The 18,938-nt window shown below is 36.6% G+C and overlaps 1 long non-coding RNA gene across 1 annotated transcript in view; it reads right to left on the reverse strand.

Annotated features, from left to right (window-relative positions):
- Positions 1 to 15,177, reverse strand: part of LOC132343244 (uncharacterized) — a 324,929-nt gene extending 309,752 nt beyond the window's left edge. The window contains exons 1-2 of the long non-coding RNA XR_009491978.1: positions 14,295 to 15,177; positions 9,302 to 9,361 (exon numbers count right to left, since the gene is read on the reverse strand). This is a non-coding gene — a long non-coding RNA (uncharacterized lncRNA). The remainder of the gene's footprint in view (positions 1 to 9,301; positions 9,362 to 14,294) is intronic.
- Between the last annotated feature and the right edge of the window lie 3,761 nt (positions 15,178 to 18,938).

Genomic DNA, 18,938 nt, shown 5'->3' on the forward strand with positions numbered 1-18,938 from the left:
TGCTTTACTCTAAGCTATTAATGATCATTATGGACATAAAATTATCTAGTAAATATGTCACAAAGTATGGCTATCTAACTGATTGTTTGGATCTATCATCAAATTCCCCAGTCAATAAAAACTGACATAAATCCCTTCATAATTCTTGTCACCAACTTTTCAGGTGTTCCTAAAATTACCACTCAACCAGAGAGACCTCGGTCTGGCCTAATGTTTCATGTTCAATTTCTTTAACATATTAATGGGTCCATCCTTTGTTTGATACTGTCCTCAGTACTTAGAGACTGAGCACACCCCAAGGTCCCCTTGTTGCATCACTTGCTTGTTTAACAAATGTCTTAAAGAGAAAAATAGGAGTAAACTATTCTGGTAACTCCTATATGTTAAATACAATACAGATGACTTTTAGAAAGCCTGCAAGAAAATGATTTATGGTTTAACATTGTGTTTACAAAACTCCCAATTAATGAGACTTTCAATGAGAGCACTCTAGGAGGAATCACTGTGTCCCCTAGGTTTTGTTTTAATATTGTAATTGACCCAGTTTATAAAGGATGGGCACATAAATTGTCTTAATATGTGGCATACAGAAGGTTTATGCTTATTGGGACATGTTACCTCATTATCTATATATAAGGAAATAGATGAATCTCTTTTCTCTCTTTATTACAAAGTCAATAAACCTGTGTTAGTAAGATATCAAGACACTTGGTTGCAAAGTGTTTTGTGAATTTTGGTTCTTAGTGCATGAGTATATGATCAGAAATCTATCAGCTATTATCAGTCAAAGAGTCAAGGACTCTACACAAATCATGTCAGAACAAGCATCACTAAATACCTTAGCCCAAGAAGTATCAGATAACAGGGTTGCCTTAGATTTCCTATTGGTTAAACAAGAAATATTTGTGCTCCTGCTCGCAACACTTGTTGCTCTTATATCAATACCTCTGGAGAAGTGGAGACATAACTAGAAAAAAAATTCCCCAAAGATAAATTGGTTATAAGATATAAGGGAATATAACTCTTTAAGTGATCTATTCAGATCACTTACTTTCAGAGAGGTTGACTCCTCTCTGAAATAAGCATTTTTTCCCACCCTGTTTTACAGATGCTTATAATTTTCATAGTATGTATTACTACTCTTTTCCTAGTTATCAATCTACTCATGACATGTATCACTGCTTTCTTTAAAACTATTGCTAAAAACACATTTTCAACGTTTGTTCAACAATGTGATATAACTGACAATATGTGTAGCCTATGAAATGTTTTCTTGTCAGCATTTAAAATCTCAACATATAAAATGTGTTCTTGTGTTTGTTCACTATATCTGATTAGTTCTGCCCACTATGTGGATAACTAAGAAAAAATATATATATACATATATACAAAAAAGCTTGTCACTGACGGACAATGGGTCCACTACAGGCAGGCAGTACCACCCTGGCACCGAGGGGCAAATATACTAATCATCAAATCTTTGTATCAGAAGGTTTGCAATCAAAACTTGGAAATAAGGAAAGAAAATTCCACCTATTAAGGTATACTGTTGTTGTTTAATTGCTAAATAGCATCCTACACTTTTCAACGCCATGGACTATAGTTTGCCAGACTCTTCTGCCCATGGGATTTCCCAAGCAAGAATACTGGAGTGGGTTGCCATTCCTTCTCCATTAAGGTAAGAAGTTATTTGGCTAATACATGATTGGGTTTATGCTAACTAGAAGAGCCTATACTGTAGCCTATCAGGTACACACTTTAAATCTGCTTTAACCATTAAAGCATGTACTGTCCAGAAGTAAGGATTATCTATTTTGAAGATAGTGATAAATGCATCCATTTTGGGGATGAAATTGCTAGTATTCCATCTATGGTAAGACTCAATTCTCAGATGCAAAAGCCCTACTGATCCACTGTGTACATATGATACTGTTTTTTCCCCCTTAAGCCTTGAAGGAATTGTACCCCTACCATGCTTCTTTGTTATGACAAGATATAAAATTATGCCAAAAACCATGCTTCTACAGAGAAGTTCCTCACAGCTATCTGAGAGACTGTCTTCCAGGTTATAGACCTCAGTCTGGCTGGAATAAAACATTTCTTAAGAGATTACAGTTCCAGAGGCTGAGACAGTAGGAAATTATGGAGCAGAATTTGAATAAATACTTGAGCTTGCTCTGGATCATCTGTCTGGTTGCAGGCAGAGTATGTGCTCTAGTTACTCTGCTCTGCTCTCTTTCTTTAGATTATACCATATAGACTAATATATAATTTTTTCAGTTATTTCACCACAGAAGGCCATACTTGCTCCTTTCTAGTCTACTGTTCACTCCCAACTCCAAACCACTCAATAAATCCAAATTCTTACAATTATGCACATCTTACAACAAGCACATTTTGGGTTGAGAGGTGTAATTTCTTGTTAGGGCCACACTTCAACAACATCAGAGATTAACATCTCCAGAAGCATACAGCTATACTCTGTCATTAACTTACTAAAAAAGTACATGCCAAGAAAAGGAAACTAATATACATCATACACGTGTGTGTTAGTCTCTCAGTCATGTCCAGCTCATTGTGACCCCATGGACTGTAGCCCACCAGGCTCCTCTGTCCCTGGTGATTTCCAGGCAAGAATACTTGAGTGAGTTGCCATTCCCTTCTCCAGGGGATCTTTCCAACCCAGGGATCAAATCTGGGTCTCCTGTGTTGCAGGCTAATTCTTTACCTTCTTTCCTGTCAATATATGTCATAGACCCCACAGTTCCTGAACTCTCTTATTAGAGATCTATTTGTACGTATCTTGCGGGATGTTGTGAATAATAAGCAATTTTAGTAGTTAGGGAAAGACATGGAAACTTAATAGTTACTGAGAAAGGGTTAAAATCAATTTAGTATGTTAATTTCATAAGTTTTACTATATATTTTATAAACAGGGTATGCGATGTGTAGGAACAACATATATTCAACGGTGTGAAAAGAATCCAATATGTTAATATAGGAACTGTGAATAACTTATTTCTAACAAATTTTATTAAAGTAGACAGGGCAGAGAATTTTCATTTCATAGATAATTTCCTCATATTTCACTGAATTTAAAATTGAATTAGGATGGTTCACAGTACTTGAAGACTATTCAAACCTTCACTTGTTATGTAAGGCAAGGACACATTGATACGATTTGAACAGAGCTAGTCAGTCATTCAAACTCTTCCCTACTGTTCAGCATTGCTAGGCTCCATTGATATTCACCATGACATTAATGGGTGATGAACAAAACTGAACCATAGACAGAACTAAAGACTCAGCCTGTCAAAGGATGCTACTGGAAACAGGACATTTATGTCCAGAGAATTGAATCTCAGCAAATGTGCTGCGAATCTTGTTCATTTGTTAAACTACTGTTACTTTTACCTTATAAGGGGAGCCAAGTACAAAGTAAGAGTTTCCAGAATAGTGAAGTGGGGGTGAGTAAGGATAGAAAACTCTTAAGATAAAGGGAAGCAAGATTTTTCCCTCCAAAGAAATCCTCCTTCATGCTGGATTAAGTCACAACGGTTCCAATAATGAGCTATGGGAATCTGAGGAGTATAAGCCTTTCTATATTCTTATTTATGTAATATTCTCATATAAATAAAATGATATTTATATATCATTTTGTACCAAAAAAAAAAAAAAAAACCTGCTTGTTATCTTTTGTTATCTTGTTCTCATCACTTCATTGCCTCATTCTGAAAAATGCTAATTGTTCCTCTAAGGTAGCATATGCATGTATGTTCTGCTATCAAGAATTGAAGCTAATACAGTTTAGTTCATTTTTATGTTTTTTAGTTAAGTACTTTCATGAGATTACTTTTTAAAATTAAGGTAAATTAAATTTTTATTAACATATAAAAATAACAGAGATATCATAATTTTAACAAATATTCTGTTAAATTATGAAAGCTGTTCTCTTATATCAATTCATGAAATATACAACATCACTAAAAATCATTTTAACTATTTTAAGAATGATAAAATAAATTTTAAAATGTAAATATAGCTATATTTAGATGTTTAACAGCATTTTGGTAAATTTTAAAAGCTTGTCATGTGAAAAGAGTATCATATAATAACAAGGCATATAAATTGCAATTAGGTTCATTTATGTGAATACCAGTGATCAATTCAAGCAGCTTTGTTAATTTTAGCCAATAATTTTAAAAAGTCATTATATCCATCAACAACACAGTGATAATATTAGCATATATTCAGAACATTATCATAAAGAGAAAATAAATCATACAAATATGATGTTTAACATAAAGACTAAAATACTAATAACATAATTATTAAGACTAGTAGAACTATAAGTCTTTAAAGAAATAACATAGTTGGTAGTATTACTTTACAAAAAATCACTAACATATCTGTAGTTCACTATAGGCCAGTCATAGAGTTCATATATTAATCCATTTTACTATTTGTTTTACTTTTCTTCTCATAATTTTCTATAATTTATGGTATATTTAGCAGCAATACTTTTGAAAATTACTATAAAGGAAAATTATCAAGAAGGAAATTCTTGAAATTCCAGAGAAATAGCAGAGTCAATAAATAATTTTCTCATTTTGTGAAAACAAAACATACAACTATGTTAAATTGTATCTTATTTTTAAAGATAATGTACCATATCATTCTAAAAATAAGTTAATCTAAGTAACATTCATTTTTGAACCTGATAAATTTTTTTTCTCACTTAAGTTTTAAAAATGAAATGTTTAAAAAAGAAACATTTTTAAAAAATAAAATGTTATAAAAGATGGCAAGTGTTTAGTCTCCAAAGCTATAAAATTTGGCTTCATTACCAACTTTTGTGAAATTTGCCAGTCTTTTATTTTTAAGCATATTGTATTTTCCTAGATGTTTTTCCAATTTGTCTCTTTTTTTGAAATCAATATAACATTTTTCTACAATAAACATTCTTAAATCATTTTAGAAAGCTTAAAATAAAATCATAATAATGAAGATTAAAATTATCCCATATATAAATTCATAATCCAGCATTAAAAATGTCAATGTACGTTACCTATATTTGTATTCATTTATTACATTACATTTGCTGTATGTTACATTAATTTGCTAATTAGAATTTTTCACATAGAATATTCGCTACAGATAAATTAAGAAAACTTTTCCATCTTTCCCAGATATGAATAATGTATGTCATAAAAATAACCTACAAACTGAAATGACACTAGGGAGAAAGCTATAGCTTGTCTATCTTTATATTTAATAATAAAACTAATGGTGATGGACAGGGAGGCCTGGTGTGCTGCGATTCATGGGGTCACAAAGAGTCGGACACGACTGAGCGACTGAACTGAACTGAACTGAAGTTGATAATATCCAGCATGTAAAGGTGAAGGGCTCGGTTTTTGAAGGAAGACTGCCTGGATTTCAAAACTGGGTCTCTCTTTTACTAATATGTGACTTTGGACAAATTACTAATAAGCCTCATTTCAAATGCATAGAAACATTTCAGAAACTCGTCAAAGTGATGTGTGAGTAACTGTGAAATGATGTTTGTGAAAATGGTTGGCACGTTTTCTGACATAGGGTTAAGTGTTCTGTAAATGTTTTCTATTGTTTTTACTACTGTCCTTTACAATCTAAACAGAATCAGAAGTTTTTCCCCCTCTTTACATTATATGGAGGCAGATTTCATATGACAAGTAACAATTGGTCAAGTACATTTGGCCTTGGAGTACAGAATGAAGAAGGGTGAAGGCTAATAGAGTTTTGCAAAGATAACTCACTGGTCATAGCAAACACGCTCTTCCAACAACACAAGAGAAACTCTACACATGGACATTACCAGATGGTCAATACCTAAATCAGACTGATTATATTTTTGCAGCCAAAGATGGAGAAGCTCTATGCTAGTCAACAAAAACAAGACCCAGAGCTGACTGTGGCTCAGATCATGAACTCCTTACTGCCAAATTCAGACTTCAATTAAAGAAAGCAGGGAAAACCACTAGACCATTCAGGTATGACCTAAATCCCCTTACAATTATACAGTGGAAGTGACAAAAGGATTCAAGGGATTAGATCTGATAGATAGAGTGCTTGAAGAACTATGGACTGAGGTTCATGACATTGTTCAGGAGGCAGGGATCAAGACCATCAGCAAGAAAAAGAAATACAAAAAGTCAAAATGGTTGTCTGAGGAGGCCTTACAAATAGCTGTGAAAAGAAGAGAAGTGAAAGGCAAAGGAGAAAAATAAAGATATACCCAGCTGAATGCAGAGTCCCAAAGAATAGCAAGGAGATATAAAAAAGATTTCCTTAGTAATCAATGCAAAGAAATAGAGCAAAACAAGAGAATGGGAAAGACCAGAGATCTCTTCAAGATAATTAAAAATACCAAGGGAACACTTCATGCAAAGATGGGCACAATAAAGGACAGAAATGGTATGGACCTAACAGAAGCAGAAGATATTAAGAAGAGGTGGCAAGAATACAGAGAACTATACAAAACAGATCTTCAGGACCCCAATAATCACAATGGTGTGATTACTTACATAGAGCCAGACATCCTGGAATGTAAAGTCAAATGATGTGATGCCTTAGGAAGCATCACAACCAACAAAGCTAGTGGAGGATATGAATTTCCAGTTGAGCTACTTCAAATCCTGAAAGATGATGCTGTGAAAATGCTGCACTCAATATGCCAGAAAATTTGGAAAACTCAGCAGTGGCCACAGGACTGGAAAAGGTCAGTTTTCAATCCAAGCCCAAAGAAAGGCAATGCCAAAGAAGGCTCAGACTACCACACAATTTCCCTCATCTCACATGCTAGCAAAATATTGCTAAAATTCTCCAAGCCAGGCTTCAGCAGTATGTGAACCGTGAACTTCCAGATGTTCAAGCTGGATATAGAAAAGGCAGAGGAACCAGAGATCAAATAGCCAACATCCACTGGATCATCAAAAAAGCAAGAGAGTTCCAGAAAAAGATGTACTTCTGCTTTATTGACTATACCAAAGCCTTTGACAGTGTGGATCACAACAAATTGTGGAAAATTCTTAAAGAGATGGGAATACCAGACCACCTGACCTGCCTCTTGAGAAATCTGTATGCAGGTCTGGAAGCAACAGTTAGAACTGGACATGGAACAACAGACTGGTTCCAAATAGGGAAAGGAGTACATCAAGGTTGTATATTATTACCCTGTTTCTGTAACTTATATGCAGAGTACATCATGAGAAACACTGGGCTGGATGAAGCACAAACTGAAATCAAGACTGCCTGAAGAAATACAATAACCTCAGATATGCAGATGATACCACCCTTATGACAGAAAGTGAAGAACTAAAGAGACTCTTGATGAAAGTGAAAAAGGAGAGTAAAAATGTTGGCTTAAAACTCAACATTCAGAAAACTAAGTTCATGGCATCTGGTCCCATCACTTCACGGCAAATAGACGGGGAAACAGTGCAAACAGTTACAGACTTTACGTTTGGGGGCTCCAAAATCACTGCAGATCACATCTGCAAAATGAGTTTTGCAGATCACTCCAAAATCACTGCAGCCATTAAATTAAAAGACGCTTGCTTCTTGGAAGAAAAGTTATGACCAACCTAGATAGCATATTAAAAAGCAGAGACATTACTTTGCCATCAAAGGTCTGTAGAGTCAAAACTATTGTTTTGCCAGTAGTCATGTATGGATGTGAGAGTTGGATTATAAAGAAAGCTGAGAACTGAAGAATTGATGCTTTTGAACTGTGGTGTTGAAGAAGATTCTTGAGAGTCCCCTGGGCTGCAGGAGATCCAACCAGTCCATCCTAAAGGAAATCCGTCCTGTATCTTTGGAAGGATTGATGCTGATGCTAAAACTCCAATACTTTCACCATCTGATGTGAAGAGCTGACTCATCTGAAATGACCCTGATGCTGGGAAAGATTGAAGGTGGGAGGAGAAGGGGAAGACAGGATCAGATGGTTGGATGGCTTCACCAACTGAATGCCCATGAGTTTGAGTAAACTCTGGTGATTGGTGATGGACAGGGAGGCCTGGGGTGCTGCAGTCCATGGAGTTGCAAAGAATCGGACACGACTGAGTGACTGAACTGAACTGAACTGACCTGAACACTTGGTCTAATTTACATTTGTCAAGTCGTGCAATTCTTTCCTGACCAGACCAAGGGAGTGCCTTACCTACGAAATGGCCTTTTACTGAGAAGTTTTACAATGCCGATGCTCCACTGCACCCCTCTTTTAGAATTCATAGAGCATCACTAAATGGTCCCTATAAATTTAAACAACCTCAGTCAATGTTGCAGATGTGGGAGCCTCCTTCCCTATTATAGATCACCTTTCAATCCATTCTGAGCTTCTATTAATATGCTTGTCTCCCTGCTTTCCTAGTAGATCTTCAGACTCAATGGTGTTTCGAGCTTAGTTATATTCCTGCACCCGAAAGAAACAAAAATATAATCCAAACATGATATACAAAGTGACTTTCACCTGTTTGCTATTGTCAGTGTATTAGTGAATGTCCAATTTTCATTAATATAATACATCAGACATAGATGCAACCAATAAAAGTCTATTTCAAAACAGAATCTTCAGAGTGAAATAAATGTAAAGCTCTTGCTATATACTGAGTAAAACTGAGGTTCAAAAAAACCTGTGTGGTACTGTATATCCACACATCAGCAGTATACAATGAAATCTCAATCTTCATTCAAAGACAAAAAACTACTTTTTATATATGTCATTATCATGAGAAATATAATGTCTCATTGTACCTCTGCTGCTGCTAAGTCGCTTCAGTCGTGTCTGACTCTGTGCGACCCCATAGACAGCCTCCCACAAGACTCCCCTGTCCCTGGGATTCTCCAGGCAAGAACACTGGAGTGGGTTGCCATATCCTTCTCCTATTGTACCTCATGTTAGCTAATTTCTTCTCGTCACAGAAGTTAAAAATACATGCACTTATATTTAAAATAATGAGAAAAATAATAACATATTTACTAGTCTGATTTTATTATTAAATAATACCTGCATTTGGGTGTATACATTTCTGGACTTTATTCATACATATAGTTCTTATTTGTTTACCTTTATAATAATATTGCTATGGCATTACAAACATTATTAAATAACATGAATTTCATTTCTACTTAGCAATTTTATTCTTTTTCTATGCCAGTGTTCGTTAATTGGACTAGTTAATGAAAACATAGCATTGAATTAATTTTTATAGTATATTTTTATTGTCCCTGTTAAGCATTTAGGGAGTTTTCAACTTACTGTTTAGATGTCACCATGATGATCATTCTTAAAGTAATTTTGTTTATGGTCCAATGTACTCTAAGGAAAAAAATATATATTAAATACAATTGAAAAATTTAATAGACATGCATATTTATAAAGAAATGCAAATTGCTCTTAGGGAAAAAAATAATTGCAACTATTTAATCTCCCACCATAATCCAAGCATTCAATTTTTATTTCTACTATAACAGTGGCAAATAGATGATTTTTATAAGTTCTAGTTTTGTATTAAAACTATATGTTTTATACTGGCTGGGTATTTTTTCATTTAATATGTGAGGTAGAACTTTTTAAAAAGTTAATAATAATCTAATCTCTTCAGTTTATTTTCTGTTGCTACAATATGTTGTCTGTTGTTCTACTTTTGTTCACCCACTTGCTGTTAAAGACTTTTAATTTGTTTGCTTACATTCTTTAGATGCTAAGAACATTAATAATTTTTCTATTAAATATTGTTTTGTTACATATATTTACAGACTATAATTTTCTATTTAATTGCTTTTGTACTTGAAACATTGTGGCTCAGCTGGTAAAGAATCTGACTACAATGCGGTAGACCTGGGTTAGATCCCTGGGTTGGGAACATCCCCTGCAGTAGGGAAAGGCTACCCAATCTAGTATTCTGGCCTGGAGAATTCCACAGACTGTATAGTCCGTGGGGTCGCAAAGAGTCAGACACAACTGAGCAGCTTTCACAGTCACAGTCACCTTAAACATAATATTAAAAACTGAGGTAGCCAAATCTAGTTTTAAATATGTATATGCATAGATGAATAAAATATGCAATTATATATTTACATTTGCATATGCACTTATAATTATATAATTTATAAAGATATATATATTTAAACAAATTTATATCTGAATTAGTTTATATAGAAAGTTCATAAATATTTAACTGTCAGTTAAATATTTGCTGTATATTTTTATATTTCAAGTTTATTGAACCGATGAAAGTTGATATCACTAGTGAAAATCATATTGATACAATTAATTGCCAATATATTTTGATAAGAGGGAAACTTGGCTACTGTGGCATTCTTCGTGAAAGACTATAAACTCAGTGCAACCATGAGGAAATCAGAAAGACTCAAATTAAGAGATATTCAAAATCAGTTGAGATCATGAAAAGCAAAAGAAGATTGTTACAGATCATAGGATACCAAGGAGGCATGATGATTGAATAAACTGGTGGCATTCTGAATAGAATCCTAGAAAGCAAAAAAAACTTAGTGGAAAAACTGCAGAAATTCAAATGTCTCTAACTTACTTACGAATACTGTACCAGTGTTAATTTCTTGTTTTTGAAAAACCTACCATGATTATATAATATTAGGAACATTAAATGAAGGCTGTATGGAAACTCTTTGTATTTTCTTTGCATGTTTTCAGCAAATCTAAATTTTTTCCAAATATATTTATTCATAAATTATGATCATGTATCTATATAATGATATATCTAAAATTTACTTTGTTTTATTTGTAAGACAAATGCATGGCTTTTTCCTGCATGAGAATGGTTAATATATTCAATGGCAAATATATTTCTATTGGTTTCTTAAAATTTTTATATACATTTTATAGTATTAATTTCAGCAAGCCTTTTTACTTGTAAAAAATATACCTGCCTATTTTCTATTGCACTCTCTTGCCTCATGATTTCATGTCCCATTTTATCTCTCTGGACTTCCCTGGTGGCTCAGATGGTAAAGCATCTGTCTACAATGCGGGAGACCTGAGTTCAATCCCTGGGTTGGGAAGATTCCCTGGAGAAGGAAATGGCAACCCACTCCAGTACTCTTGCCTGGAAAATGCCATGGACGGAGGAGCTTGGTGCATGCTACTGTCCATGGGGTCGCAAAGAGTCGGGCACGACTGAGCAACTTCACTTTATCTGAGTAATTCTTTATTTGTAAAATACTTTCTTACGTAACATTTTATCCCTGATCAAAAGTATTTTTAGAAATACAATCATATATACATTGAACTTGATTCTTGACCTTAATCTGCCATACTTTATTCATTCAACTTTGATTTTGTATGTGTTGTTTACTCATCTTTGTATTATGACTATAAAATCAAGGCTCAAATTGAAATTTTCCTCTTTTGCATCTTTTATGAGGACAGAGGAATGCATATTTTTCCTAGGTGAATTTTGAGGTGCTAATTTTCAACTTTTCATGGTAGTCACCTGCTCTTCTGAACTTGAACTCTCTTTTCTCACTGGAAGTTTCCCTGACTAATACATTTAATTGCACATCAGTGCTGTATCCTTGATCATGTTGAACTTCTCCATGTCCTAGAATTAACCCTGTGTTACTTCCTTTGCATACGAGACAGGTTAATTTCCATAATAAAGTAAATGTAGTGAGAAAGTCTCATGCCACAGGAATTATGAATTCAATGTTATAGTCTGTTTTAGAAATAGATTAGTTTATAGGTGAGGCACATCAGTATTGAGCTTTGGGGGTTTCAGAGAAATTTTCTCTCAAATTGATGATTATTTTTTTCTATTTTTGTAGTCAATGCAATAAATAAGTCTAGAATTTAGAACTAAAGAATGCATGTGAAGCAAAATCTTAAGGTTTTGGAAAATATATTTGTTTACATTCCTTGTTTAGGTACCACTGAAATTGCTTTAGGGTAGGGTGCTGCTGCTAAGTCGCTTCAGCTGTGTCTGACTCTGTGTGAACCCATAGACAGCAGCCCACTAGGTTCCCCCGTCCCTGGGATCCTCCAGGCAAGAATACTGGACTGGGTTGCCATTTCCTTCTCCAATGCATGAAAGTGAAAAGTTAAAGTGAAGTCACTCAGTCCTGTTGGATTCCTAGCGACCCCATGGACTGCAGCCTATCAGGCTCCTCCGTCCATGGGATTTTTCAGGCAAGAGTACTGGAGTGGGTTGCCATTGCCTTCTCCTTAGTGTAAGGTAAGTCACTTCAGTCATGTCCGACTCTGTGCGACCCCATAGACGGCAGCCCACCATGCTCCCCCGTCCCTGGGATTCTCCAAGCAAGAACACTCGAGTGGGTCGCCGTTTCCTTGTCCAGTGCATGAAAGTAAAAAGTGAAAGTGAAGACGCTCAGTCGTGTCCGACTCTTAGCGACCCCATGGACTGCAGTCTACCAGGCTCCTCCATTCATGGGATTCTCCAGGCAAGAGTGCTGGAGTGGAGTGCCATTGCCTTCTCCATCTCCTTAGTGTAGGGTAGGTAATGGAAAAAATGTAGTCCAAGAACATACTTAAAAATCTTTCTCACTGATGTTGGTTATTTCAGTCTCTTCCTTTTCCAACAACCGATTTCTAGATCTTGGTATATGTTCTCATTCTTCTATGAAATTAAAGGGACAGCCACATTTTATCTCTTTGTTATAGCTTCATAAGCAATTAAGGAGAAGGAAATGGCAACCCCCTCCAGTACTCTTGCCTAGAGAATCCACGGACAGAGCAGCCTGTCCGTGAGCTACGGTCCATGGGGTGGCAAAGAGTTGCATACGACTGAGCGACTAACACACACATAAGAAATTAAAGGAAAACTTTTAGCAGGTTTTTCAGGCACTGTAGGTGACTGTTCAAGCTCATCATTTTACATTTTGTATCTTAATAGAATTTGTTTCATTAAATCCTTGTTCTTTACATCAGATGACAGTAGCTACATTATATTCATGGGACAAAAATATTAATATTTATATTTTGTCTACATAATTTCATCTTTTTTAAGAATCAAATGTAATTGGCACGGAAATAAACTTTATTCAGCAAAACTTAGCTAGCAAATAAAGCATGGCTAAGACACCTTCTTGAAAACTTCAGAGAAATTGTCCAATCCTAAATTGATAAAGATGTTTTATTTTACTTAGTGGTCCTTTCTGTATTATGTTAGTATTTGATTTAAGTTATTTAAAGAATATAGAGTTTATAACAAATATAAGTGACTTTTAGGGTAATTGGGAAAAAATCTTGTAATTAAATAATAAAGTATCCTGCTAGAATAAGGGAAGAATCTGCTCTATAAATCATGGTAATTTGAACAGTGAATACTGTACTTAAATTGGAGAAGTAAATGAGCTTTAAAGGGCAGAAGGAAAACTACTAGCCACTTCTCAATCAAAATGTAAACATGCATAAGACTCTGTGCTTGCTTTAAAAATATTTAACTGTTAAATTTGTTTCTTAAAATCTTTAAAATTATTGTTGCTGCTCTCCTTAACAAGCACACATAAATACAACTAAAACTTTGTGAAATATGTCCTATGATATCATATTGAAGATAAGTTAAAATTAGGAATAGCCTAGTTACCACCTTCTAATTCAGACCAAGTCCACAGAACCTGACAGTTTCAGGTTAATTATTGCTGCAAAACTATTCCTGCTAGATAATGCAGAGAAAGCATTACATTAATTCTTGCCTTTACTGTTCAGTTTTGCACAAAATCTAATTTGTTTTATTATAAATAGTTTCATTGGTTTTACATATTTTGAAAGCTCAGACTCCTTTATATAATGATCATATGTTAAATTAATATTTTAATACTTTCACTTTAACAGGGGTCAATGCTGAACATAATTAATGTGTATATGGAAATTTTAGGCTTCAGTGGCACTCAGAAGAGATATGGTCAGTATACATGCAAAAAGAAAATAAAATCCTGTCATGAGAGCTTATTAGATGTATCTATTCACACTTCATAACGCTTTCACTTAGACAGGTATATTCCAATAGAAATAAACTGCTCTGCTTTTGGAAGAGCCCTCCTGTCTCACTTATGATATATTATAAATTGAGACAATCTGATTTTCACCTCTTAAGATACAGCTGTGTTATACAGCCTATATAGAATGGATGTGAAATCTGTCACCTCTAATAATGGAGGTCTTCTCTTTTTCCCTTGCCGCCAAACAAGAGGAACTTTCAGACTCCCAGCCCACTGAGAGCTAAATGCACAAGGGATTCCCATGAGGTACTCACCAGATCACTGGGGCAGCTGGTAGTCTGTGCTGTTGCTGGGAGAAGAGCCTGAAGAACCTCCAACGATGAAGAAACACCCAACGTTTGCCTCTAGAGGGTGGAAGTCGGTGTTTCCTCTTCTCACTAGCAGCTCAGAATCTGGTTAAGTGGCTCAAAGGGCCTCAAGCTCACTTCAGAAATTCAGGTCCAGCATCTTCAACCAGTTTTATCAGCTAATCCTCACTACCTGGGCCTTTCTGGGTCTCAGCTCAGGCTGCATGCAGCAACAGCGGCTTCACAGGGCTGCTCAGCGTTCTTTACCAAACCGGAAGTGACAAGGCAAAATTTACTGTTAATTATGGAGGTCTGGAGCACAAAAAGCGCTGGTGCGTCGACTACTGCTTAGTTCAGGGATCAGGCGAGACAATGGGCAGAGTGTTGAGGCTTCCCTCTCATCCACAGGTCCCTGTCATCCAGGGCATCCTGCACCAAAGGAAGGACAGCCAAGGGCAGCAGGCAGATTCGAGTGAGTTTCAGTCTTCAACCCCCAACGATACACAGTACAGATGACCCTGTGGGCAATGCGGTGTGTGCAGAGTTGCTATTAATTCAACTACAGGCTGACGCCATTGTACCCCATCACAGTAAACTAAAACCAGATCTCGGCATCCTCAAACAAACCTCCCAAAGTCTCCTCCGTGTTCCTACAGGAGCCAGGGTGGGCCAAAATGTGTTAGCAATCCTTGGCAGTTAGGCTCCGAAAAGTGTCCTCCTGGTGTAACTCGTACTAATAAAACAATATCGAGTTCAGTTCTGAAAAGGTGTGAGCTCTCACTCTAACATCCATAGTCTTCCAAACAGATCCTCAGCGGCTGCGTTTGAGGTTCTCCTCAGTCAGGCAAGGAGTTCTCGCGAGGCTTGTGCAGTTGCGCGGCTCAGAGGTCTGAGCGCCACTGCACGTGGCCTACCATCACCATCTTGAATTGAGCATCTTGTGCAGCAACAGCAGCATCTGCAAATGGTACCCTGAGCTGAGGTGTCAGAGGAGGTTTTTTTCACAGAAGAAACTCTGGTCTGAGGTGCCAGATGTTAGGCTTCTGTACACGGCCCTCTGTGAACCAGACCAGATTAAGCACGGGGGGCGGGGTGGGGGGGAAGGCTTTATGTTATTACCCAGATGATATTAATATGTATACTTCCTGGGAACTGTTAATATGTTTTGCTGGTGACACCATCACAAGGTCTTTTTAAATGAACATGCGTGTGCCTGCCAAGTTGCTTCACTTGTGTTTGATTCTTTGTGACCCCCGTGGACTGTAACCCCCCAGGCTCCTCTGTCCATGCGATTCTCCAGGCAAGAATACTGGAGTGAGTTGCCACACCCTTTACCAGGGAATCTTCCAAACCCAGATATGGAATCCTGTGGCTCCTGCGGCTCCTGCATTGCTGGCAGATTCTTTACCACTTTAGCCACCAGAAAAGCTGCCTTAATGTAAAATATCATGTATGAAACGAGTTGCCAGTCCAGGTTCAATGCACGATACTGGATGCTTGGGGCTAGTGCACTGGGACGACCCAGAGGGATGATATGGGGAGGGAGCGGGGAGGAGGGTTCAGGATGGGGAACACATGTATACCTGTGGCGGATTCATTTTGATATTTGGCAAAACTAATACAATTTTGTAAAGTTTAAAAATAAAATAAAATTGTAGTTGGAAAAAAAATGTACATAGAGTAACAGAAATATACTTGAGATATCCAATGATTCCTCTGCCTGACTTATTTACTTTTAGAACTCTCTCATTCTCTACCTGAAGGCAGATAAGGTATTAACGTGAGCTATAATAAATAACAATTTTCATAAAGGAAGAAAAGGAGAAAGGAAAATGACTTTGGCTACTGCAAGGTTGTATTCCAAATAGTGCAGGCATAAGTCACAGAGTAAACATTTTCACTGGAGAATATGGACTGAAATAACATTAATAAACTTTTCTAACACTATTAAGTAATGTTTCTAAAGAATTAATTCTCATTAAAGATGTTTTCAACATTTCTAAAGAGGTTGTATGTTTCATGGGGACTGCAATAGATTGATGATGGATTCTCAAAGATGTCCCATGTCCAAAATCCTGGAACCTGTGAATATATTAATTTGCATGATAAAGAAGACATTGTGGAAGTTATTAAACATTTTGAAATGGGGGTTATTCTGGATTATCCTGGTGGCCTAATGAATCACAGAGGTCCTACAAGAGGCAGACTAAAGATAAGACATGGGGAAGAAAATTAAAAAAAAAAAAAAAAGAAATACAATGAGGTGGCAATAAGACCAGAGGTTGGAGTGGAGCAGGATAAGCCAAGGGATGCAGGCAGCCTGTGAAAGCTGGAAGAGGCAAGGGAATGGACTGATCACTAAGCCTTCAGAAGGATCCAGGTCCTCCCATTATATTGATTTTCGAATTCTGACCTCCAGAATTAGAATATATTTGTTTTGGACTTCCCTGGTGGCTCAGATAGTAAAGAATCCATCTGCAATATAGGATTCCAGGGTTCGATCCCTGAGTCAGGGAAGAAACCCTGGAGAAAGGAATGGCTACCCACTCCAGTATCCTTGCCTGGAGAATTCCATGGACAGAGGAGCCTTGTGGGTTGTAGTCTAAGGAGTTGAAAGAGCTGGACACAATTGAAGCAACTAGCACACACATCGGAGAAGGCAATGGCACCCCACTTCAGTACTCTTGCCTGGAAAATCCCATGGATGGAAGGGCCTGGTAGGCTGCAGTCCATGGGGTCACTAAGAGTCAGACACGACTGAGCGACTTCACTTTCACTTTTCACTTTCATGCACTGGATAAGGAAATGGCAACCCACTCCAGTATTCTTGCCTGAAGGACCCCAAGGATTCGGGAGCTTGGTGGGCTGCCACCTATGGGGTCACACAGAGTCTGACACGACTGAAGCGACTTAGCAGCAGCAGCAGCAGCACACACATATAGACATAGACTACCAAATGGGCAAAGCTCTATGTTACCCAAACATCCTACAGTAGGAGGAAGCTACGAAAGCTTCAGTCTTATACTACCGCTATATTTGATCCTCAATCTTCAAAGTTTCCAATAAGGTAAATACTTGTTTCTCATTGAAAACATCAAAAGGAGGGAAAGTAATCCAAATAGACATCTCTGTGCTATAAGGTCATCCAGTGTTCAGATTCATTTTTTTTTTTTTTCATATTCTGGCATTGCCTTGTGAGGCTTGAATTTTATGACCTTTTGCTCATTTACATAGCTGGCAATTGATGCAGACTATTCTCTGAGAACTTGGCTATGGATATTGAAAAGAGCATCAATGTATGGTCTCTCCATGTCTTGCACTCCCTTACAGTATAGTGTCTGCATTCCAAAGTTGAACATTCAGAAACAGAAGCCAAATAGAAACAATTTCTTTCTTTCTTCCTTTTTTTATGAACTGGACTCAGAATTCCTAGGCCATCACTTTTATCATACACCATTTGTCAGGATAATCAGAAGTCTCAAACAAAATTGACAAGGTGACAACATAGAATCCAATAAACTTTGAGGATGCCTGATTGTAAGAACATGAGGGATCGGACATATATCTATGTGACATGTATAAAAGATACAATCCAACAGGTTCACCGTGAGGGGAAGAAAATATATTAAAGAGCAAGCAGCATTTCCCCTGAATATGTGATGTAGAGGTTGCATATATCACTTCTCTGCATATCCCTTTGTCTAAAGTTTAATAAAGTACTTGTTTCTAGATGACATATGCCAGTTTAAATTCTAATGGAGGGGCAGTTATGACAAGGTTGGTGCACAGTAATTGCAGTTTTTGCATTGCTGAAATTTGCTATTTGATATTGGAATACATTCTTAAATAAATGGGGTTATGTTATACATCATTTTCATGCACATTAGTCACTTTTTACTTTTGTTATTGTTGTTGTTAATGACATTACTTGATGCTTATTTTATATTTATTTTAGACTATAGAAATCATTTTAGACAAAAAGCAAGTTTGAATGGTTTTCTTATTGAGTTCAAAATGGGTCCTCAAGCAACAAAAATAACTTGCAAAATCAATGAAGCATTTGGCTCAGAAACTGCTAAAGAATGTTCAGTGCAGCGATAAGAAGTTTTTCAAAGGAGGTTAGAGTCTTGAAGATGAGAAGTGCAGTGGTCAACCATTGGAAGTTGACAATGACCAATGGAGAACAATCCTCAAAGCTGATCTTCTTACAACTACAAGAGAAGTTGCTGAAGAACTCAACAGTGATCATTCTATGGTCATCCAGCATTTGATGCTTCAAGTTGGAAAGGTGAAAAAGCTCAATAAGTGGATGCCTCATGAAAGTGAAAGTCGTATCTGACTCTTTGCAACCCCATGGACTGTAGCCTACCAGGTTTCCCCATCCATAAGATTTTCCAGGCAAGAGTACTGGAATAGGTTGCCATTTCCTTCTCCAGGGGATCTTCCTAATCCAGGGATCAAACCCAGGTCTCTTGCATTGCAGGCATACACTTTACCCTCTGAGCCACCAGGGAAGCCTGCCAGGGATGCCTCATGACCTGACTGCAAATAAAAAAGAAAAATCATAATTTTGATATGTCATATTATTTTATTCTATGCAACAATAAAGAA

The sequence above is a fragment of the Bos taurus genome, chromosome 20, assembly GCF_002263795.3.
Source record: "Bos taurus isolate L1 Dominette 01449 registration number 42190680 breed Hereford chromosome 20, ARS-UCD2.0, whole genome shotgun sequence".
NCBI lineage: Eukaryota > Metazoa > Chordata > Mammalia > Artiodactyla > Bovidae > Bos > Bos taurus.